Raw genomic sequence first — 26,665 nt, 5'->3', positions numbered from 1 at the left:
CAGCTCAGAGCCCGAGTCAGAGCCAGGACTCACATCAGAGTCATCAGGCAGTGTGAGCAATCATCATAGCAGAAACAGGTTTCAGACACAGAGTCAGTCGATGGCCTATCACTGGCAAGCTTTAGCAGTATGTGCACGGTGGATGGTGAGAAACACAAAGCAAGTGGTCAGTGGTCAATCAACGTTGATTTCTTTGTGTTTTCTGTGCCTTTCTCATAAACTCTGACCAATCACAGAGGATGAAACATGGAATCATAAGAGTCTGTGAACTGCCTACAATTGAAAAAATGATACACCATAACAAAAATTGCTTCCAGATGAAGAAAAAAACAGAGATATTTTTATTTTTTTTATTAAATTTTTTTTTAATGTTTATTTATTTTTGAGACAGAGAGAGACAGAGCATGAACAGGGGAGGGGCAGAGAGAGAGGGAGACACAGAATCAGAAGTATCAGCCCGGAGCCATCAGAATCTGATGGCTCAGAATCTGAGCCATCAGCCCAGAGCCCGATGCGGGGCTGGAACTCACGGACTGCGAGATCGTGACCTGAGCCGAAGTCGGACTCTTAATCGTCTGAGCCACCCAGGCACCCCAACAGAGATATTTTTATAATACCACAGCTTGCTTCTGATTTTCTGTGCACTCTGATTTTGCACTTTAAACTGATGTTATCTAAATTTCGATTCTTTTCTTGGTACCTTAAAATCCATATTATAATTTCATTCACAGTTCCTGTGTTATGTAGTGTATTCTGTAGATTAAAGATTTATCATTTCAGTACTATAGTTTGGCTCTTTTCATTATATAATTTGATTTTAGACATTCTAAATATGTTTTAACCTTAAATGATGCTTCATTTAAATTTTTTATTATGTTTATTATTTTTGGAGAGAGAGAGAGAGAGCACGTGCAAGTTGGGGAGGGGCGGAGAGAGAGGGAGGCACAGAATCCAAAGCAGGCTCCAGGCTCTGAGCTATCAGCCCAGAGCCCAACATGAGGCTCAAACCCACAAGCCATGAGATTATGGCCTGAGCCAAAGTCAGATGCTTAACCAACTGAGCCACCCAGGCACCCCAAATGATACTTTATTTTAAATTGAGAGTATTTAAACTACATTAAAGAGTTAAAATGGAATTCCAAATCCCCAAGCCAGTTTATAATTGTACTTGTATATTGATACCTGAAGTGTCTTATGTTTATTCATATGAGATGATTATCTTTTAAAGTCTCCTTTGTAATAAGGATATACTGGAAACTCATTGTAGCAATAATGTGAGGCACTCAATTTTACAGGACAATCTCAGAAACTGAAACTGTCTTTGGATGAAAGCCTTTGTCCATGTGAGTAGTTAAATTCACTTGAAAATGTTTTAAGATAAACTCACTACACCTCACATTTTGTGTTTAGGTTATGGTTTGTATTAAAGTTCAACTTTCATATGTAAACTTGTAATGATTTAGTTTTTGATCTGAACTGCCTAGTGTGCAACGTTTCTGGGTAGTTTTAGTGCCCTTTTCTATAGTGGTTATTAAATAGCTGTGAGCAACACATAGCAGAATAAGAGCATGTAAGTAAAGCACATTTATATCTAAAAAGAAATGAAACCTAAGATACTTCAAACTGAGGAAACTCCAAGTGAAACATCTAAAAATAAAACTGATTAGTGAGGGGTGCCTGGGTGGCTGAGTCGGTTAGGTGACAGACTTCGGCTCAGGTCTCACAGTTCGTGGGTTCCAGCCAGGAGTCAGGCTCTGTGCTGACAGCTTGGAGCCTGGAGTCTGCTTCAGATGCTGTGCCTCCCTTTCTCTCTGCCTCTCCCCACTTGCACTTTCTCTCTCTCTCTCTCTCTCTCTCTCAAAAATAAATAAAACATTAAAAAAATTTTTAAATGATTAGTGGGAGAGTAGGGCCTAATCTTATAAAACCAAGTACATCTGGAAAACTACCTATTTCACAATAAATATAAATATGTGTTCCTCAGAAAAAAACAAAATTTTACTTAAGTGTATGTTATGATTTTCTAATAAAATCCACAAAAATTAATAATACTCAATAGATATAAAATATATCTGGGTTTATTTGAATGTTTGCTTCAAACATGATCTAAAGGAAAACTAAATACTATTTAATAAAATAAAACAAGTATCAAAATTTTCCTTTTTATAACAGGCTTCAATTCAATTTTCTTTTGTATTCTGATCACCCCTTATCACTTTGTGAATGTCACAAATAATTGGTGTTTTTTTTATTAAAAAAATTTTTTAACGTTTATTTACTATTGAGACACAGAGTGCAAACAGAGGAGGGGCAGAGAGAGAGCGAGACACAGAATCGGAAGTAGGCTCCGGGCTCTGAGCTTTCAGCACAGAGCCCGATGTGGGGCTCGAACTCACAAGCCTCAAGATCATGACCTGAGCCGAAGTCGGACGCTCAACCAACTGAGCCACCCAGGTGCTCAATAATTGGTGTTTTTAATGCGACTGAAAAAGAGATATAGACACACAAGCTGATATCAAAAAAAGAGATTCAAAATGAAACCATAGCAAACATACGAAGCAAGAAAGGAAAAACGCATACATGTTTGCATGCATCTTTTTCCAGGTACTCTAAGAATTTTTCAATGTTTTTACCTCTTTTAATCCTCAAAACAGTCTAACACAATAAACATTATTTTCCCCACTTCACAGGTGAATTGAGACTTTGATAATAAATAATCTGAGGTCAGAATGTCAGTGACAGATAAATACTGCAATTTAATTCTAAACTCAGTTGCCTTCAAAGACTGTTCTTTCGCCTTTATACCTCAAATGTTTTTGTAACAGCAAGTTTTTGCATATCAAGCTTAATCAATCAACGGTATTTATTGATGCCCCTAGTTTTCTATATACTGACTGCATCACTCCCTTTTAATAGTCCAAGCTGCTGTACTCGCGATTCCTGACCAGGCTGTGCACAGTAACAGACTGAAATGGGAAAGGAGAGCTGTGTCCGGCAAAGTGCTCACTCAACTAAGATTAATGGCCTACTGCACCAATTTTAACATGCCAATCAGAAGCTGATGATTGCAACTAAACTCTTTTGCCCCTTGACACACCTTTAAGATTCCCTGGCCAAATTATAAGGAAGACCAGCAATGGTCCCTCGCTTTTTCTCACAAATTATAGCTGCTCTATAGTAAATGCTCAGATTTCCATTATCTGTAGAGTTCCAGTTGATGAGCATAACAATTCTCTACTATGAAAATGTGAGAACCACTGACCATGAAACAACACATTATTTAACTTATTTCACTTGCTCAACTCCTTTTTATACTTCCTAAGTATCCATAATGACACTAAAATTTTGCCTGTGGACCTAGATCCTAGATCACAATCGCGTGGGATACATATTAAATTGCAGAATCCTTGAATGCCTCCAGAACTAATGTATTATGATCTCTAGGTGTGGTGCCTAGGAATCTGCTTTCCTTAAATATACTTCTTTGAGGATTTTTTACATACATTAATATTACATGCACTGTAAGTTTATTTGCATATTAGTATTTCAGACAAATCAACAAAATTACAGACAAACCAACCACACCGCCAATAAACTACAGGATCTAAAATTAAGTTGGGAGACAATGACAGAGATCAAAGATGAGGGGCAACAGTAGTTGACTTTAGGTAGCTAAGACACCTTTGATGAAGGGATTTCCAGGAAGACAGTAGCACAAAGCACTCAATGTAAACATTTTCAGGAAAACTAAGTAGTAAGAGTTTAGTGGATAGTTTTATGTATGTTCTGAGTTTTCAGATTTTTCTTATTTTTGTAAATATTATATACAAATATCATTTTAAATATATAAAAATTCATATAGCTATAATACATTTAGACATCATAAAACAGTAAAACAAGTATCTAAACTGGCCTATTTTGTAATGGTCTATGCAATCAGATAAAAACTTCAAATAACTAACTGTTTATGAAAATGATATAATTTGGTCAAAATTCTTACTGGCTGTACTAGGAAGTCTTCTCAAATTAGAACAAATTTATCTCTCTTCTTCAACATCAGTTACTTGCAAATTGATGTGAGTTGAGCAATTTTAATTAAACTGTGAGATTCTAAGGTGATGCCACTGTAATTTAAACCTCAATTAGTACTTCAAAACAAAATTATGAAATCACTCATTTAATTATCAGCATTTGCTTGCAGTCTCTAATAGAGGGATTACGAAAGACTTATTAAAGAAGAATGGTATCAATTTTAACTAGCATTGTGAGCCAGGACAGTCTGCAATATAGAAAAATTCCATTTTGCTTTTCTTTATTTCTCTCTAATCTGCTACCTATAAAAATGCCTATTTCAGTAGTTTTTGTTTTTATATTTACTGTAGTTAATGAGCCCATTGCATTCTCTATAAAACATTATCTGAAAATGTTGGTTAAGAAAATAAAACTGCAGTACTTAAAACCAACCAAAGAATACCTTTTTCCTCATGCATATGGTTATATTATCTTTATTATTACCAGAATATCAAAATTCTCTGTGTTACAAGAAGTAATTCTGCTTCACTTTTATTTCGTTTAGTAATCAAAAACTCTCAAGATTATGCTGTTTGCTTTTTTACTTTCACATTTTTTTAATTTCAGGTAAACAGAGGTGACTTTCTTAAATGGTTTATTTAATAGACATTATTAATCTCATAGGATGTGCAATTTTTTTAAACAAAATCTAATTAAATGCATTTCCTGGAGAAGCTACTACCCCATTGGTCTTTTGTCAGTATCTGCACAGAGATCTTACTGGGCCTCATTTATTGATGCCTAAATCTTTAACTTGAGTTAAATCTCTGACTTAACAAAGATAAATACTAATTCAGAATCCATCAGAATATAAAAATAATTTAAACTCTTCATTTATTGTGCATTACTTAATTAAGAACCATTGCATTATCCATAGAGTTTTTATCAGAAGAAAACATTGTATGATTTTGAAATTTTTGCTACAAACATAAATGAACTCATAAAGTGTGTGTTTTAAGTATATTATACAGATTTTCACTAATTAGACAAGTTCCATTCTTATGTGAATTTTCTTCACCTTTGAAGAAAATATTGGATTTTTCTCTAAATGATATTATATTTGTTCATAAATGCCACTTACATTAGCCGATCAAGGAATTAAAATTCATACATGCATAATAAAATCTGTTCAATCTAAGTGATTTTATACATACTGATATTGTTTATGTGATCCCAGTTTTGAGAAAATTTGAGAGCTACCAAGAAGCTATAGAAGACTAGTAAAGATTGGCGAAGGGTTAGGAAAGGAAACCAGAAATTCAAATCTCCGACATTTTAGCAAATCACTCCCCACTCTGGATCAAACAAGTGAAGCCTGGTGATTAGGCATTTGGGAATTGAATGTCTCATCCACCAGATGTCAGTATGACAAATCAAAATGATGGAGCCAGAAAGGCTAAGGAGAATTAGGAATGGAAAGAGCCCTCAGCAAACTGGACTGAATTCCTCAGCTAGTCCTAACTTAACAAGGAACTTGGATTTGCACTGAAAGCCAGCAGTCTTTCATGGCTATGAAGAGTCCATGGTAAATAATGTCTGAAGCCTAATTTCCCATTGTGTATTCCAAAGGCTAAAGTTACATAGAAAGTTTTTAACAGACCTAACAAGTGCAGAACAAACTTTCATTGGAACCTCTAGTGGCTTAGGATCAGCTCTGAGACACAACAGCTATAGGGATTGACAGGTGCTGTCACTTCACCATGACATAACAGAATTTAAAGGGTGATGTTTTTCTGGAACAGAGGTTCACTTTCTTAAAATGCATAGCAAACACAGTATTCATTCACTTTGCTGTCTCATTCAAATCTTAGGGAATAACCCAATCCCAGTTACATTATAATGTTTGCCAGAAAATTACTTTTCTTTATTAATTTTGTTCAATGTTGAGAACTTCACCAGAATTTATTAAGTACTTGCTAGGTTCTTGCCCTAAACTGGTATATCTCTTTCTCTCTGTCTGTATCTGCATTTCCCTCTGTAATTGATTGATTCATCAACTGATGAATAGGTAAATAAAATGTAGTTTATAGATAGCTGTATGGATAGAAAAGCTTGTTTTTTTTAAACAAGTCCAATATTTAGAATTCTTTAGGATATAAATTTATATCTTATTATGTCGGCTGATTCTCCCCGATGAAGGCTTAATTCTTTATATTTTTGTAATCTTTGGTTGAACCTTATTGTTGATTTTAGTTTGGGGGAATCTTATGAGTGGAAGAACCTGGGATTCACTGCTTGAACCTGGAATCTTCAAATTGACAAAGTTTTTCCAGGTTAGTGGTGTCCCTACAATTCCTCTCTAAGGAAAAGCATCTCCAATAAATGCTCTGACTCTGTCTCCATCTCCATCCATCTCTAGAACATAGAATAGCTACATATAAAATAATGCAGATAGGGGTTGGCAAACTTTAGCCTATATACCAGCCAGATATTTGTTTAAATAAAATTTTAGTGGAACACAGCTACTCTATGTATTTCATTACAACATAAGCTGAATAGTTGCAACAGAGACTGTACAGCTCACATCCTTCAAATATCTACTATCTGGTCCTTTAAGAAGAATTTGTTAAACACTGAAATAAAGAATAGAAACAACACACTAAGCCAGCAGCAAAAGGCTATCAGGAATGTTCATGAAGGATATTAAAAATAAATAAAACCACTAAAATGAAGAAAATAATAATTTTAAACTTAAAATTATCTTGGGTGGATAAGCACACACACACACACACACACACACTAAACACGCTGGAGAGACAATGACAATAGAAAATTGGAAGACAGACACAACACAGGTAAACAAAAAGAAAAAAATATGAATGAAATTTGAAAGATATGGAAGATAAATAACATGTGTGAAGTTTAATAGAGAGAATAATGGAAATGGAAGGAAGAAGATATTTAAAAGCCAATGGCTTGGTAAAAAGAATTGGTGCCAGGGATGCTTGGGTGGTTCAAATGGCTAAGTGTCCCACTCTCGATTTTGGCTCAGGTTATAATCTCACACTTTGTGATTTCGAGCTCCGCATTGGGCTCTGTGATGACAGTGAGGAGCCTGCTTGGAATTCTCTCTCTCCCTCTCTCTCTCTGTCCCTCCCTTGCTCATGCGCTCTCTCTCTCTCTCTCTCTCTCTCTCTCTCTCTCTGTCTCTTTCTCAAAATAAATAAAAAAACTAAAAAAAAAAAAAAAAAAAAGAATTGGTGCCAGACCTGAACCTAGAGAAATAAGATGCTAATAAGCACAGTAAAAATTGCATGTTTATTTTATTTATTTTTAAATGTTTGTTTGTTTATTTATTTATGAAGTGCCGAGGGGCAGAGTCTCCCTCTCTGGGAGGAAGAGAAATACAAGTAGACTCCACGTCATCAGCTCAGAGCCCAACATGGGGCTCGAACTCAGAAACTGTGAGATCATGACTTGAGCCAAAATCTGGAGTCATATGCTTAACTCACTGAGCCAGCCAGGCGGCCCCCAAAAGTTGCACATTTAGTCATGTGATATGGTAGCTGCAGTGCACTAAAACTAAAGAAAAATGAATAAATGAATAAATAAATAAATGAATGAATAACAAGTGATAAAAGACTAATTATTGCAAAGTAAAAAAAAAAGAAAAAAGAAGAAAAAATTAGACCAAGGAAAGACTTCTCAAAGCAACAAATGGAACCAAAAGATCAGAATAATATCTCTAGAATATTAAAAAGAAATATTCATCAATCAAAACTTTTTACCCAATAAAATCAGTCTTTCAAGAGTGAATAACTTTAAAATAAAAAGTATTCCAAGGAATAGATAGGTTCACTGTAAGTGCTCATTAGGAAAAATATTAGGTATACATTAATAAACTAATCTCAAATATATTAATAAGTAAGATTAATGAAACAATAGCAGAATTTTGAAAAATCATCATAGTGAGAGGTTTCAACATACCTCTTTTAATTATTGATAAGTTAGTTAGTAAAAAATTAGTAAAGACAGAAAAGATGAACCACACAGTTAACAAGCATGCTTCATGGTATAAGATTCTGCCCCCAAATACAAGTTGTTCTCAAGCATGTATACAACATCAAAGCCTTTGTATTATACAGATAATCTAAAAGCACAAAAATAAAAAAAGTGCAAAATGTTATTTTTTTCACATGATATTATTGTCTACATAGAATGCTCAATCAAATAAATGGACAAATTATTAGAAATAAAAACAGAATTTTCCAAAGTGAAAGGCAGTAAGACCATATTAAAATACCAATTGCATAAAAATGAATCAACTTCATAGTTTGTGAACTTCATCAGTTTAACCTCTCTGGGCTTCTAGTTCCTTATTGATGGAAATACAAAAATTAAGCATAACTATTTATTAGGGGTGTTAGAACATCAAATGAGCTAATATGTATAAAACTCCTAGAATAGCTTCGGGCATATTATAATTTCTAAATAGGTATCAGATAAATAATGTAGTATTTATAATATTTTAGATTAAAATAAATATTTAAGCTATTGTGCACATTTCATTATCCTCCAGTTTAATTAAGAACCAGAGTTTCTAACACATTTATAAGGGTTTTTTTTTTTTTTACAGGTTGATTTCAATGAAGGCCACCCTTATAATAAGCATCCTCATTTGAGTATTTTTTCACAAATACTGATAGTATCAATAAGATAAAAGTCAGTTTATGTAGTTTGCGAAATTTCTGAGACAAAATAGTACATAATATGATGCTGGGAATAAGATATCTTTTCAGCAAAATTTTAAGGTCTTCTGAATGTTCCTAAAATATTTTCTGTTTGGGAAAACCCAAAAGACCTTGCTGAAGATTTTGTAACAATTATAGAAAACTGGACAAAATTTACTTTCTCCCCAAACCTGTAATTGTGCTCTGGCCACTAAGATAATCTTACAGCAAATCTCCTTTTAATGTTAAATATATTTTCCCATAAATATAAAAAAATTGTAAAATCTTTTGTATTCATTCTCAATATTCATAAAGAGGATGGTGAACTAGACAAAATCAAGATACCAGGAAATAAAAAAGAGTGCAACCTATGGTAAAAAAAAAAAAAATACATACTTTCAGAAGAAAAACATGATCAGAAAATTAATGACTTCAATATTATGAAGTAAAAAGAGCACTGGAGACTTGGTAAAAAGTAATGTATAGAGTAGAAGATAATACATTTCCTAAGAAATCAGAAGAAAAGGATAAATAGAAAACTAAGATGAATGATAAGATTCGGTGAACCAATTAACTTACAATAATTACAATTCAAAAGGAAGCAAACAGAGCAAATGGAGAAGAGCCAATAGTGAAGAAACAAAGGGATATTTAGGAAACTCAAGGATGGACATATTGATATAAGAAAAATAAAATAGGGCAATATTAAGACATAGCTTAGTGTCTAAGACTAACGCGATTTTTTTTAATTTTAAGAAAAAGTAACTGGAAAAAAGATTTCAGATTATCAATTTCATCTGCAAAACATTTAAAATAAGGCTAATCTAAAATTTTCATTCACCACTACATTCCAGAGGATAATGATCAATCTACACAGAGGTTTCTTGACAAGTGATTTGAATCAGCCTGGGTATCATTACTGTGCCAAAGGAAAAGAGACATACCTTTAGCTACATAAGAGCTTCAAAATGAATACTAGATGACAATGAAGCCAATGAATATCAATTATATCAACAGTATATCAATATCGATTATACCAATATTTTAATTTTTTTTATTATCTACTTCATTAATTTCTGCTTTATGTTTTTTAGGGAAAGACATCTGATTTCTTTGAGTATAATATCTTACTTTTCTATATACTTTGAATTGTTAAGTTGCTCATTTATATTTAATATTTTAAAGTATATATATAATATGTTTTCTTTTTTACATGTACTATTCACATATTGATGTATAATTGATGAATGTTTGCCTAAAAAATAGATGAAACCTTAGCAAGAATGTCTCATAGAACAGAAAGACAAAAATAATTAACTCAGTATTTAGTACAAGGAAGTAGAAAACAAACAAAATAATCATAGAGAAATAGAAACATGAAGGTAAGTACAGAAATTTAAAAACCATAAACTATAAAACTAATAAAAACTGAAAGACATTTCTGTAATAAACAGAATTCAGTAAGAAAACAAATTAGGTGGGATAAATCAAGCTAACAAAATAATAAAGAAATACAAATACAGAAAAGTAGATATTATATATACTAATCGATAGATAAATTATCTTAAAAACTACAGAACACTGTGTGAAGTCATACTTACTTGAAAAAATCAATTATATGAAATAACTTTTAGGAAAATAAATGATTCTTATAATATATATATATATATATATATATATATATATATATGACAAAGATAATAATCAAGGAAGAAAATAAAATGTTTTAAAACACATTTTAAAATATACTCTTAGAGTATTCACCTTACAATGTTTTAAAGATGTCAAAGAAAAAAAAGCACATCCCAAATAAAACAAAAATTTTCTGTTATGTAAAAGAGGGAAAGTGAACTAATTCATTCCACAATGTGATGAAATCTATAATAACACTGTAATCAAGATGTATTTACTAGTATCAAATATGTGACCTGACATAAACAAGTAGAAATCTGGCAAAATACAGAAAACAACAGTTCTTAGATATTGAAAAAAAAAAAGTGATGCAGGACTCTGACTATGAGAGAAGAAACTAGTAAGATAGTGTTGACAATTGCCTTAAATTTCTGAGAAAAGTTTTAGACAGTACAATGACATGTGGGTTGAGAGCAACTCAAATAGAGCACAGCCTCCTAGCTGAGTTGTTGAATCAAAGATCAGAGTTCAAGAAGACTATCACAGAATTTTTGGTGCAAAGTACCAGGTCAGAGCTCAGGGAGTCTACAGCAGACAGAATTTTGAATGCAAACTGCTACATCAGAATTCAGGGAAACTAAAGCAAAGAGAATGTTTGGTGCAGAATATCAGAAAAGGAGCCATAAGAAGAAAGAGCTCCTGAAATCTGCATAGGATTCCCCTTGAGTGAACAATAAGGAGTACATGTGTAGTGATTCTTCTTTATGCTGAGTAAAGAATTACTAGGAGGCTATAAACCAAATGATTCCCAGATCAAACATAGGGCTAAGGGACCTTCAGTTTTGACTCACAGAATAAAGAGACCACATTGGACATCATGGACGTTCAGTAGAGTCCACAGAAGGTCTAATAGAGCTAACCTAATTTAGAGCTAAATTAAAAGCTACTCTAAATCCACCCTGAACAGTAATGGAAAAGAATTGAGACTTCTGCCTACAGTTAGCCATGTGTGTGAGACACCTTGGAAATGGGTCTTCTATCTCCAAACAAACTTTAAATGACTGCAATCCTGGCCAATATCTGTTGGGAATTCCATGAGAGACAATGAGTCGGATTCCTGATCCACAAAAATAGAGATATAAGAAATATTTATTGTTGTTTTAGCTACAGAAATTTGGGCTAAACTTCAAAAATACAATAGATAATTAAAACACCAAGATAAATCCAGCTATCTTCACTGCTGAGTGCCCAATCTGCAACACCAAAAGCCAATGCTAAGTCCCAATTTGTATCATCCCGTGAGTGGACTAACCATCTACCTTGGGGATGGTTGGACCCCTCTCATGTATAGAAGGCAATTCTTTGTCCTCTTAAGAAATACAAAATCTAGGGGCCCCTTGGTGGCTCAGTGGGTTAAGCATACAACTTCAGTTCAGGTTATGATCTCACAGTTCATGAGTTCAAGTCCCACATTGGGCTTTGCACTGACAGTGAGAAGCCTGCCTGGGATTGTCTCTCCTTCTCTCTCTGCCCCTCCCTCCTCCCAAAATAAATAAAGAAACTTTAAAAAAAAAGAAATACAAAATCTAGGTATAGGTTTATTTTTCCTGCCTGAAGGACATGTGTAAATACTACCATTAGCCAACCCATAAAATACTTATTCCATCACCGAGGCATCCCCACAATATGCTCTTTCACCTGCCTATACAGTTCATGACAAAAAGAGTGGTATTGACCTCACATATAAAGAGACTGGTCTTTTATCATTACTCATAGAGAAGTAGCCATTCTGATAAAATGGTAAAAATCATCTGCTGAAGTCTCCTGTATGTTCCCAGCTGGGAAATGACACACTGTGAGGTTGGGGTGCAAATTTACAGGATGTGATATATACTTTAAATCCACTACCAATGTATATTGACACTCCCCTATATAAGTAGGGTACAGAAGTCAGGATCGAGATGGGTGTGAACTTACAATTATACAGGTTTCCCTCACTATCTGAAAGTAAAGTGGAACTACGAAACATTTTATAAGCCAACAAAGCGTAAAGCCAAGAAGCAATTACCATTAATTTATTAATGAAAGGGTGCCACTCTCCCTGCTTGGATTGTGTGCTACCTCTATAACAGCTCACTGCAAAACAAACGTTGAAGGCCATTTTCACTTTTTGCCTTTTTTCATGAAAGTGAAATCTTTGGATTTCTTTCACTAGCGAAAGCAGGTACTTGCTAATGTAAGTCTTTCATAAAAACAGAGTGGCACTAACACAAATTTTTAAAAAGTGAAGATACCTGTACAGAATACCTGTATTTAATAACTCACTGAAGAAAAAAAAAACTTGTTTCACTCACCCACAACCTTGGAATGATGGATTTAGAAGTTATAGTGGACAAGAGAGGAATGTTTCCAAAGTAGACACAATCAAGTTTCTAATGAATTGGAAACTGAGCCTACCCCATGTCCAGTTTGCTCTCATCATGTCTACAAAACAAGTTCGAGAAGGGGTGTTGTTGAACTAGGAGTTGATGACTGATCATGACTACCAGGGACATCTCTCATTCATTTTTGCAATAGACCTGGGCCATGGAAAACCAACACAGACTGTCCTCCCAAGATTCACATCTGTGGGAATGAAGATTTGGGTCATCCCACAACTAACAAACAAAACAAAACAAAAAAATCTTGTTTAACACACTAGGGGGGAAACTTGCTGGCAGAGAAAAAGGAAACATGGAAGGTATACTGTTGAACTGAAATTCAAAATATTTCTTATTCCACCCTTATTTTGTTAACCTTTTAAAATCTTATCATGGGAATTTGTGAGCAGAGAAAGATATGGGGAATGCAGTAGCTATGTTTTATGTTACTCAGTGCTTCTTTTCTTATACTTCCCAACCTATGTGAAGAATACCTTCATGGAGAATATGAAAACTAGTATTTTAAATTTCATGTGAGATTATGTCCAGACTTATTCTGACACTTCATAATTATATGGAGGATGATGAGATTTTGTGCATTTGCTATGTTAGGGAAGTGCAATTCTTATATAGGCAAAGGACAAGAGTGCATATTGAGGGGCAAAATGGCTGTTCTATAGTCTGCATTTTGTTCTACTTTCTGTACCAAGAGGCCCACATATATGGAATTTGCTTTCAGTTGTTTTTGGCCAATGGGAAACTGCATGGAATATCTAAGGGAGAGAATAAAGTGAGATGACAATATTTCTTCCCCTGGTGCCTGCCTTTCAAGGTCACCTTGAACTGGCCATCATTGTGACCAAATGTCACTACTCTCCTTAAAATGGCCAACTCTACACAATTTTCTCCAAGTTCTACTATCAGCTTCCTTTCTTACCCTATCTGGACTAGGAGCTTTAGCTGTTGCTTCCATGTTACTGCTGATTCTTCCAAAATTTCATATTTGTAATTATTTCCTTTAAATAAGCCTATTTTTTTTTTGGATTTATACGAAATTTTATTTATCTGTGTTCTATTTAAGCATTTCTAGGTTAAACTGCATAAATTGGCAAAGATATCTCAGTTAGTTGAGATTTTTACCATCAGAGGGACACCATCTTCCCAGTTAAAGAAATATTTTTAAGTTAATAAGTACAAGTCTGCAAATTATTGTTCTTTCTATAAACTTTTTTTTTTAATTTTTTTTATTTTTATTTATTTTTTTATTTTTTAATATATGAAATTTACTGCCAAATTGGTTTCCATACAACACCCAGTGCTCATCCCAAAAGGTGCCCTCCTCAATACCCATCACCCACCCTGCCCTCCTTCCCACCCTGCCCTCCCTCCCACCCCCCATAAGCCTATTTTAATCCTATTTGCCATCTTATTGGGATTCTAACTCATATGTACACTAGGTTAGCTCTTAATAGCTAGAAATATTCAAGTTAAAGATAAGTCTACCTGGAGTGTGAAATTAATAAAAGTCATGGGCCATGTATAAGTTTGTAACTTATACAACACCAAATATCTACTAGATCTTCAAATATTTTTCCTGATAGAGTTGTGTTTCGTTTTGTTTTGTTTTGTTTTGTTTTTTAATATGAAATTTATTGTCAAACTGGTTTCCATACAACACCCAGTGCTCATCCCAAGAGGTGCCCTCCTCAATACCCATCACCCACCCACCCCTCCCTCCCATCCCCCATAAGCCCTCAGTTTGTTCTCTGCTTTTAGGAGTCTCTTATGTTTTGGCTCCCTCCCTCTCTAACCATTTTTTTTCCTTTCCCCTCCCATGGTCTTCTGTTAAGTTTCTCAGGATCCCCATAAGAGTGAAAACATATGGAATCTATCCTTCTCTGTATGACTTATTTCACTTAGCATAACACTCTCCAGTTCCATCCATGTTACTACCAAGGGCCATATTTCATTTTTTCTCATTGCCACGTAGTATTCCATTGTGTATATAAACCACAATTTCTTTATCCATTCATCAGTTGATGGACATTTAGGCTCTTTCCATAATTTGGCTATTGTTGAGAGTGCTGCTATAAACATTGGGGTATAAGTGCCCCTATGCATCAGCTCTCCTGTATCCCTTGGGTAAATTCCTAGCAGTGTTACTGCTGGGTCATAGGGTAGGTCTATTCATACTTTTTTGAGGAACCTCCACACTGTTTTCCAGAGTGGCTGCACCAATTTGTATTCCCACCAACAGTGCGAGAGGGTTCCCGTTTCTCCACATCCTCTCCAGCATCTATAGTCTCCTGATTTGTTCATTTTGGCCATTCTGACTGGCTTGAGGTGATATCTGAGTGTGGTTTTGTTTTGTATTTCCCTGATGAAGAGCAACGTTGAGCATCTTTTCATGTGCCTGTTGGCCATCTGGACGTCTTCTTTAGAGAAGTGTCTATTCATGTTTTCTGCCCATTTCTTCACTGGATTATTTGTTTTTTGGGTGTGGAGTTTGGTGAGCTCTTTATAGATTTTGGATACTAGCCCTTTGTCTGATATGTCATTTGCAAATATCTTTTCCCATTCTGTTGGTTGCCTTTTAGTTTTGTTGGTTGTTTCCTTTGCTGTGCAGAAGCTTTTTATCTTCATGAGTTCCCAGTAGTTCATTTTTGCTTTTAATTCCCTTGCCTTTGGGGATGTGTCAAGTAGGAAATTGCTGCGGCTGAGGTCAGAGAGGTTTTTCCTGCTTTCTCCTTTAGGGTTTTGATGGTTTCCTGTCTCACAATCAGGTCCTTTATCCATTTTGAGTTTGTTTTTGTGAATGGTGGAAGAGAGTGGTCTAGTTTCAACCTTCTGCATGTTGCTGTCCAGTTCTCCCAGCACCATTTGTTAAAGAGATTGTCTTTTTTCCATTGGATGTTCTTTCCTGCTTTGTCAAAGATTAGTTGGCCATACGTTTGTGGCTCTAGTTCTGGGGTTTCTATTCTATTCCATTGGTCTATGTGTCTGTTTTTATGCCAATACCATGCTGTCTTGGTGATTACAGCTTTGTAGTAGAGGCTAAATTCTGGGATTGTGATGCCTCCTGCTTTGGTGGTCTTCTTCAAAATTACTTTAGTTCAGACAAATTTTAGCAAATCTCACTTATCTAAAGTTAATTATCTAGAAACTGAAAGTATTCATAATCTTTTAACGAAGTCAGAAGAAAGTTCCCCCATTTCACTAAACAAAAACAAAATGTTTTACGAAGTTGAAACATAATCGAAAGACACAGCACTAAAAGTTTGTCCTTAATTTTCTTAGGTTAAGGGTAAGGGTAAAATTTGATAATTTCTTTTTATTTATTTCTCTAGGCCTAACAGTGTTGAATGAATAAAATATGACTATATTTGTAAAATGAATAAGTTGGAAAATTTTAATATTCTTAAGATAGCATGTGATATAAATGGCTCTGATAAAATAAACTTGATGATATGCAGAATATACCATTTTAATTAAATAATGCAAAAATGGTAAGGGAATTGACTGCACTTCAAATAATTTCAGGCATTTCAGATACTTTCATAATATTATCAATCTTGAATTTATGTAGGAACAATAGTACAGAGAGCAACATACTCTTGTAATTTGTATTCAAGTAAATAAAGAAACTCAAGAAGGAATTGGCCTCATTAGTATATCCATAAGTACAAAGTTTCTGGAACAGGTAAAGACAAAGAGGAAAATATGAGCAGGGATAATTCAACAATGAAAGTTGTTCAATGCATGGAAAATATACATTAATCAAATTGCAGAAGAATGAAGGAATAAGTCATAAATTTTGTTAAATGTTTATTTATTTTGAGAGAGCCAGTACAAGCTCATGAGTGGTGGGGGGGGGCAGAGAGAGAGGGAGAGAGAGAGAATCCCAAGCAGGCTCTGCACTGTCAGCATGGAGCCCAACATGGGACTCAATCTCAAGCACCGGGAGACCATGACCTCAGCCGATATCAAGAATGGGTGGCTAAACCGACTGAGCAACCCAGTCACCACCAGGTCATAAGAAATTTTGTAAAAGATCTATAATTTTGTGTTATGACATACACTGAAGATATGGTGTATGCTGAAAATACAAACGTGCTTGATACCTTTCTAAGCACAAGTCCTTCTGCCTGCAGTTCTATAGGGAATGTGCCTCAAAGACTTGTAATCAGAGTTTTGCTTTGTTTTGTTTTTGGTAATTGAAAGGCTACAGACTAAAATATCTTTTCAGGCCATGCAAAGATTTTATTATGTTAGTCTTGAAATGCAAATAATTTCTTATTTCATCCTTATTCCAAGAAACTTTTAAAAATCCTATAAAATATCTGTTTTCTATTTTCCTTTAGTAAGTACAGCATTGATGAATATATTTCTGAATATATATACACCATGCAATTTTCTTCACATAGTTCAAAAGAAAGTTATAAAAAAGCTAGAGTTCATTTAATCTATGGAATGTATTGAAAGAAACCAAAGACTTTGTTTTGCAAACCTACACGTTTTTTTAAACTTCCCCCCTCCTTTTTTTTGAGAGAGAGAGAGAGAGAGCACAGAAGAGAAGGGCAGAGAGAGAGGATCTTAAGCATGCTCTGCACTCAGCCCAGAGCATGACACAGGGCTCGATCCCATGACCCTGGGATCATGACCTGAGCTGAAATCAAGTCAGACACTTAACCAGTTGAGTGCCCACAAACTTATACTTTTAATATGAGTTTCATCAACATACTCTTTGTTGCAGATAAAATTCTGAGCTTGAAGTACAATAAACTTAATTCAGCAAGATGTTTCCTATATTCTAAGAAACTTCCTTTAACACACTACTTTTTGAAATTGTTATAATTTGGGGAAATTTAGAGATTGTTTAATTGAATTATGGCATCTGGTTGTTAGGACTTTATTTTTGAAGTTAACAATATTTAGAGACTAAGGAGAACAATAATATTTTCAGAGAGATATCTGAATAATAAAGAACATATAGCCCATATCAAATGCTTTATCTTATCCTTCTAATCATGACTATGTCAAGGCATCTATATATTCTTACAGTTTGCTAAAATTCCCGGGTGTGTGTGTGCATGTTTGTGTGTACATATGAGACAGATATATGCTGTTGTATAACATGGGTGAATGAAAAGTTATGTGGATTAAATTGTCAAAAAATTTTTTATGTTTACTTTTGAGAGAGAGGGGGCGGGGAGAGGGAGACACAGAATGTGAAGTAGGCTCCAGGCTCTGAGCTGTCAGTACAGAGCCCAATATGGGGCTCAAACTCATGGACCATGAGATTATGACCTTGAGACAAAGTCAGACGCCCAGGTGACTGAGCCACTCAGGCACCTCTAAATTTTTAAAGTATCCCTTTTCATAAATCCAACTGATAAAAAGACTACATATCAAAGTATGGGAATACATTATACATTGTTCATTCCAAAGGCATTTTTTAAATATATAAGGAAAAATAAGATAAAAACAGAGAGGGAGCTAAACCATAAGAGACTCTTAAATACAGAGAACAAACTGAGGGTTGCTGGAGAGGAGGTTGGGGGGGATAGGCTAAATGGGTGATGGGCATTAAGGAGGGCACTTGTTGGGATGAGCACTGGATGTTACATATAAGTGATGAATCACTGGGTTCTACTCCTGCAACTAATATTGCACTTTACATTAACTAACTTGAATTTAAATAAATAAATAAATAAAAATTAATTTTCTGTCTAAACTAATTTGAATTTTAATGAGTATGTTTATATGCAATACATATCCTACAAACAGCGCATTTATGAAATTTACACACATCTTCATTGGGAACATGAGAATCACAGATACACAAGTTTTTAGCCCTGGTATCACTAATTTAAAAAGAGAAGAGAGAGCAAACTTCAATACAAAGCAAAGGAATCATTATTTTCTAGTACCATCCACTATACTAGATTATGATTTACCTCATTTAAATTATACAATAATTCTATGAAGTAAATTCTCACTCTATTTCACAGATTAGGAAATCTATAGCAAATAAACAATATTCCTAATGTCACACTACTAGCAAATAAATATAATTGATATTGAAACCCAAAGTATGTTTGAATCCAAAGATCTCATTCTAGACACAATATATCACTTTGCACTTTCATGGTAGCTTTTAAGTCTCTATACGTCCTAAACACATTACTGGGTACTTTTTTAAATTTCAAACTTGCCATTTTTTGCCAAATCTTTGTTTCTATAACATTGACTTCTAAAAAAATACTGTGATTATCTTAGATATTTGCTTAATTTAAAAATTCAATGACATTCACATGGAAAAAGATAATTTATTACAACTAATGTAACTAAACTCTGAACTTTTTTCCATTTATTCACCAGTGTGAAAAATATAACAAATTCATTATGATGTTGGGATTAAAAGGGTGCTATTAGATGTCTTATGGTTAAGTTGGGTCATGTGAAATATTCTCTATTTAAAGTGATAATTTGTGAAGTATACTTGAAGAGATGTTGTACATAGAATAATACTTACCTGAAAATTACAGTATTCTGCTTTAAAATAATGGCTTAGATGGCTCTAGATGGGAAACCTATAATGCATTCTAAAAACAGATATATAAGAACTTATAGGAATATAAAGCTATACAAATGATTGCTTTTATGGAAATGCTGCAGCTGAAATATTTGCTCTGATCATTCACTGTGAACAATTTAGATATCCACAGATGTTAAGGGAAGTGAGTTATTTAACAGCAAGTTCTGAAGAAAAGTCATTTTTTAAATCTCCCTAGACCTTCACATTATCTCAAATGTTCTGTACTTATTATTAAACCCTCAATTTCAACAAGATTATATTCACCTACAAAATATTTAAAAAATTTAAATTACATGCTTCAGAAAGATAGCACAGAGTGGTTATATGTAATTTGCAAATGGGCACTATGAATACCATCAAGTTCTTGTTGGATAAGTTATTGTGACTTCTCTTTTGTCTTCTCACTGGAGAAAACTGTTATCAATGTGCCTTTGCTTTACCATCTATGTTGTAGAAATGAAAATTTTCTATGGAACCATTTATTATTAAGTAACTCAAATAATTGAATCACAACAATTCAGCTCTTGGAAACCTAGTTACTTAGAGAGTTTCTGTTTCTAACTTCAACTTAGTTTGTGAAAAAATAAAGCAAGCCTTAACAGGAACATGCATTTTCAAATTATAGTTTCAACTAGTACAGAGGAGGTCATCTTTCTTTTAAAATTGTCAATTATTTCCTCATAAAGAATAACATATCTTATAATTTTATATACAAAGACCCAGTTTTCATGGCAGAACAAAATAGCTTGTAGTGTATATTGTGTTTGGGTCATTTTATGGTTTTTTTCTTGACTTTCAGAGGCAACTATAGTGATTGAAGGTAAAAATACCTGAATGCATCTGAATTTTTTTCTTCTTTTTGTAATATGAAAATATATCTACAAATTAACACATTCACATACTGAAAAATTTCCACATATTTGCTTTAAGTAATTAAATTCATAGATTGCTACTGGCACTGAGTACCACAATATGCAATAAGATGTAGTTTATTTTATATTTTTTTCTATTTTGATGTGGTGCTTTCCAGATTTCAAAGTAATATATGGGGGCACCTGGGTGGCTCAGTCAGTTTAGCCAACTAATGTATTTAGATCATGACTCAGGTCATGATCTCGTGGTTTGTGAGTTCAAGCCCCATGTGGGGCTCTGTGCTGACGGCTCAGAGCCTGGAGCCTGCTTGGGATTCTGAGTCTCCTTCTCTCTCTGCCCCTCCCATGTTCATGCTGTGTATCTCTCTGTCTCTCAATAATTAATAAATGTTAAAAAAAAAGTAATATATGTAGTTACTCTTTTGGTAATGAGTGCATACACACCCACAGATAGCAATTATAAATTCAATTCAAAATATGTAAAAACAACTATTTGAAGTTCTGATAAGTGGCCAAAAATGGGCATAAACTGCAGATATGTAGAGCCTTGAATAGCTCACAATTCTATTTGTTATTTGTGTTGATATGAAACTCCTTCCTGAGCATATTCAATACTCCACAAGGCAAAAATAGTTGAAATTCAAACAAAGATCCATAAATTTACTAGCTTGGGGCATCAAAGGACTTAGTTATGGGCTGTCATAGCAGCTAATCATTGAATGGAAAAATCTTGGAAAGGAGTGAGCTACAAGGAAATGAGTCCCAATTTCTGTGTTTATACTCTACCAAAAATCTGTAACAAAACTACAATGTCTGCTCTTGCCGCTTTGTTCCACAAATTTGTAACAGAGGTCCTAATAAGGTAATAAAAAGAAACAATGTATACTAGTTTACAGACTTTAATTCTGGTAATGAAATATTCTGAATACTTTATGGCAATACATTTGATAACTTAGATGATATGGACAAATTCCTTGAAAAACACAAACTAGCAAAACTCACTCAAGAAGAAATAGACAATTTGAATAGTACTATTTATTTATTGATTGATTTATTCATTCATTCATTCTTTCATTTATTTATTTGTTCGTTTTTGAGAGAGAGAGAACATGAGCAGGGAAAGGGCAAAAGGAGAGACAGATGGTCTTAAGCAGCCTCCATACCCAGCATGGGGCCTGATGCAGGGCTCGATCTCACAACTAAGAGAGATCATGACCTAGGCCAAAATTAAGAGTCAGACACTTAACCAACTGAGACACCCAGGCATCCCTGAACATTACTATTTTTGTTAAAGACCATAAACTTATACCTACAAACCTTCTGAGTTTAGAAAGAAAGAGCAAGACAGGAAAGGGCCCTCTTGGATGTTGTTAAAAGCCACTTATAGACATAATTTAATCCCTGCCGGGAGATGAACTGCTGGGATCCCCAAACAGCCAGGAGATGCAAGCATCTATATGAAGAGAACTGTGAGCAAGATAGTAGGAGCAATAGTTAAATCTCTGAAAAAGCCACTCATATGTCCCATGAAGAAAGGGACAGCTTTAAACACCTGCGAAACCTGGAGATGGTTCTGCCACTTGATAATAGCACTAGTCAAGTCAGATCTTCACTGTGTCCTTTTTTCCCTCCACTTCCACTGATCCAGTAAGGGGAACACACTTGGTTAACAAAACAAGGATTGGAGACAGGAAAATTAGAAGATGGGGGAAGGAGAAGGAGCCATTCATTCGACCTCTTTCTATTTCAGGTGACTGTCTGTCAGGAGTCCAGGAATGGGAAAGAGGAGAAGCTTAAAGGGAGAGAAGAAATGACCCTGAAACTTCTTAATACTCTAGGGAAATGAGGAAGATTACACTAGATTGGGCATAAAAATACTGAACATTCATTAACTAAAATGACCTGAAAATTCACGAGACTTTCCCTAAATTTCATCTAGCAGAATTAGAAGATCCAGCACAATAGGATGAACAGAAACAGAAACTATTTGTATAATGCTAGAGATAGGCACATTTACTTTTTTCAGTGTTTTATTCACCAGTTTTCTGATAAATCACAACAGATTTTAAATGGTTGTAGTATAATAATTTTGTGATCTGCTGTTGACTTTTATTTATTTCATTATTTATACAATTATTAGTATCTGTATAATTATTTGGAATTTTTATATTAATAGGCAAAGTTTATTCTACTCTCTTTTTTGCTATATGATCCAAGGAACACCCCATCCTGTTCTTTGCATCCTGGAGTCAAAAACTCTTCTTAACTTTTTGAAGTTTTTTGCAAAATTCTCCAAAGGAAATTTTTCCCTTTAAAATCAGTGTATATAAAGTAGTATGCTGGAGCTAGCTTGTACCAACTCAAAAGACTTGCTTGTTATATATATTTTCAAGAATTTTATGAGCTGATTGCATCATCAATGGTAGGAACATTCCACCATAAAAATCAGCAAATGCTGCATATGAGGGTGTTTCTTTTATTTTCTTTTTTTCTGAGATAGTTTTTAAATATTGACCAGCATACCATAGTCACTAAATCATTGAAATATATGTAAGACTCTTAGGTGAAACCAAGGAAATTATAGGTCAAGACTTTAAAAGAGTTGTGAATTAATTTTTGTGTGTGTCTTTGAACAAATAATAATCAAGCACCAGTTAGGAAACCAGGATAATTTCTAGAAAGTAGATACACATGGACTGAAAGAGACAAAAAGGTCCTTGTTCTTATAAAACTGCCATTTTTAGGGAGAATCAGACAAGAAGACAAAATGCTAAGTGAATGAATGAATGAATGAATGAATGAATATCAAGAATATGGTGGGGGGAAGAGTGCAGTGAGAAAGCAAAAGTTATTACATATAGAGCATTTTCAATTTTAGTGATTTATACAACAAATGATCCTAAAATATTTCCAGGGTAGTGCTAACATTCATTTTCACTGTATGGCACGAGGTTAAGCATAAGATTGAAAGTATTTTATTTAAGATTGTATTTCAAATCTTAACTTTAAAAATGTACTTGCAAATATTATGAATAAACTTTCTGGGTGCCCTTTATACCTCACTGAGGAATAAGAGGTGAATTTCAAACTCTTTTTACCTTTACTCATACATATGGATGAACCTGCCTTTAGCATTGTGTTTTCAAAATTATTATTGATCAGTAGTTTTTATTTTCAGAGAATCCTACTCTAATCTTGTATAGTTATAACGATTTAATCAGCAGTCAGCTCTTCTAAATTTATTTTTTAATAATTCAGGCCATAAATATAGGCTTCTTCAATTTGTACACTGAACTATCCTTTTTTTTCTTCAAAGTGAAAATTGTACACTTCATGAAAAAGTTAATATGGAAAAGTACATTTATGTGGTCTAAATTGAATTTGAAAGAATGTATATAATTAAACTACAAACTTTTGTATTACTGAAGATTTAATTTAGTTCCAATGAAGAAAAGCCAAGATTAATATTTTAAGTAATTCAATTTTGATGCTAACCAATGATTATAAATAACTCTTGGAGAAATTGTGTTGTACCCTTTTAATCTCCCCTTCTCAATGAAGAGTCTGTCTAGAAAATAGTAAATTACTACCAATAACATTTTGAATTTAGAATATTTTCAAACATCATATGTTGAAATTAAAAATGTTTGCATTAATTATATTTTCCATCTATGTTGATATTAATGCTTATAATGTAAATTAGAGATGATATGAATATTAGAAAAGTAATGATAACACTAACTGTCTAAAAAGAAAGCTCTGACTTCTCCTTCATGTCAAAGTAGCCTTATATAGTCTATCTAGGGTATTAGGTCTCCTTTAGAATAGATTTAAATAGAGACCAAAATCTTAGGAGGGTACTTCCTTATATTTTTCTGCCTTTTCTAAAATTATAAAAATAATTTTTAGGTTAGAAATATAATCATGTAATCAGGTGCTCATTTATACCACTGCCATATGATTTTCCTAACAATAACATACGCATTTACACACTACACCAGATAATTTTCTTTTAGCACCCTTGGCAAGATTTAAAAGCAGAAATTCATTTGGTTAAAAACTATTTGTGTTTTATTGTTGCTGTGTTCCCCTGCTGATGTCGTCACTAATGAGCTAATGTCTACATTTATCTCTTTCCTTATGTACTGTAATAAATTTAAACAACTACTTTATTTTCCTGAACTGTTTTCTATAAAACATTTATTAGCAGATATAATAGTTGTTATACTACTTCCTTTCAGCTGTCTTCTTTTTGTCTGACTTCCAAAAATTAAACCTTTAAAAATAGTTCTTCATCACCCTATAATTACAAGTTCAGGTATATTTCTATATCAGTTTTAATATTAAGGCCTTATTTTAATATCTGGATATCTCAAAGTACAGAAAGGATAGGTTCCAAAAGCTATAGAAAAGGAATTATCACCATTTTCCCCCTTTTGAATTATTCTCATGAGTTTGCTCCAAGATTTGATCAGCGTCTTCTATCATTATACAATATTTGTCATGTTTACATCGTTCCACCAAAGTCATTAGGCTCACTAAAACATAGCTGAATATAACGCATATTCAGGCCAACATACTACAGAGGAAGTGATTTATAAAAGTATTTGCAGTTGGCTTGAGCTGTTGAAGTCAGTGGTTATGTCTCACATCCTCTCTGAAGTAACTTTAAATAAATATTAGCAACTTAATGAAATTAGATTCACTCCTCTTCATTTTTCCATAGTTATTATTTTATTTTAATTAAATTGCACTTCTTTTATTTATTTTCTTATTTTTGCTATCAAAAATAAGGAGATGTGTTCTCAAATCCTGAGATACAGTCATGCGTAGAGGTTAAAGGTCTGTGTGGAAAGGAAGTATGTGAGCATTAATTCACTTTAACGTGCCTCCTCTGCTGGCACTCTGCCAGCAAGCTCTCCCTCCCTCAACCGAAGAAATGATTTTTAATTTCTATTCATCACTTGAAAAATACTCATGAGAAAGTGTACTCAAATAAACTTGAAAATGATAAGAAGTAGTTGCTGGCCTCTATGGGCTTCCTCAAGGCATCAGAGGATACCAGTTGGTGTCCTAAAGAAGAAATAAGAGACTTGAAACTAGATAGGGCAGTGGCTAATTTTATTTTCTGTTTACAATTTTACCTCAAATCAATTCATGGAATCCTTAAAAGCCATGTTTATATTAGATAAAGAATCCTTAGTTCACACAATATTCACCATGATCGTATTAGATTTTTAGGAAGGAAAAAAAAATAGAAGTTTCCTGGCATAAAGGATAACTTGTCTCTGTCACAGAGGAAAATGTACAACACACTCTTGGACCAGAGGTAAATTACTGGGGTCTCAACTTTGTCATATTGGATCTATTTTTAGTTTTTAAAATACTTTGTGTTCCCAGAAGTCACTAGTAATAAGTATGAGTCCTCTCAAAATCCCATTTTCTTTTGTAAGGCTGTGGTTTCCCATGTGTTAATGTTCCTGACGAGATCAGGGATTGGTTCTTTCTTGCTCTTATAAATAAGTAACAAGGAAGACTGGCATACAGTAACCTGGTTTGGATCTAATTTTCTTTTTTTAAATCAGACTTGGGCACAAGCCAAGTCATCAAGTTCTCAGAATTAAAATGGAAAAAGATTGTTTTCCCAGTTATCTTCTCTACACCAGAAGAGACAGCTCCTCAAAAGTATTGTCATTCTGAATGAGTTCAGTAGCAGCTGTCACATTTTAGCCAGTTTCCTACAGTCACATGGAGGAACAATGATACCACAATATTTGTAAAAAGGCACTAATTATTTCTGCAGTTGACACAGGCTACTTGTAATATTTTCATTAAAGTTAGTTTTATTCCCTAAAGTCTGTATTATTTAAAATAAAATAGATTGACAGTCTGAGGCATTAGTAAGAAGACTGTTTAGACAAAGGTAACAAAAGCAAAACGTATAGTTCCTCAGATAAAACATTGTGTCTCATTTTTAACAATAAATGGGTTTTCGTTTTTAAATGATATATGGGAATTTCAATACTGATGATATGTATTTGGACGGCCAATGACAATCTTTTGGTATTAGTTTGATATTAGAATTTCTTAAAGAACAGACATTACTTTGGATTGACTTAAAAACAACAACAACAACAACAAAAACTCTTTTTATATGGGACACTGGTAGTCTCACAGTATCCAAGATTTTTAAAAAAATGCCTTAACAAAGTTATTTTTTTAGCAAGAAGATCTTCTGAAATCTCAATGGTAGGGTTTAGCCAACTCTTCCTAAAAAGCTCAACTGTTACTGAGACTAATCTCCCAACTCCAGTCAACATTTCCATATGTTAGATCAACATGCCAATGCTGAAGAAATATAACTAGGATCAGAGGCACAAACATAGCTATAGGGTGCTATAG

The sequence above is a fragment of the Panthera onca genome, chromosome A2 (assembly GCF_046562875.1).
Source record: "Panthera onca isolate mPanOnc1 chromosome A2, mPanOnc1 haplotype 2, whole genome shotgun sequence".
Lineage (NCBI taxonomy): Eukaryota > Metazoa > Chordata > Mammalia > Carnivora > Felidae > Panthera > Panthera onca.
This window is presented reverse-complemented; position numbering follows the sequence as displayed.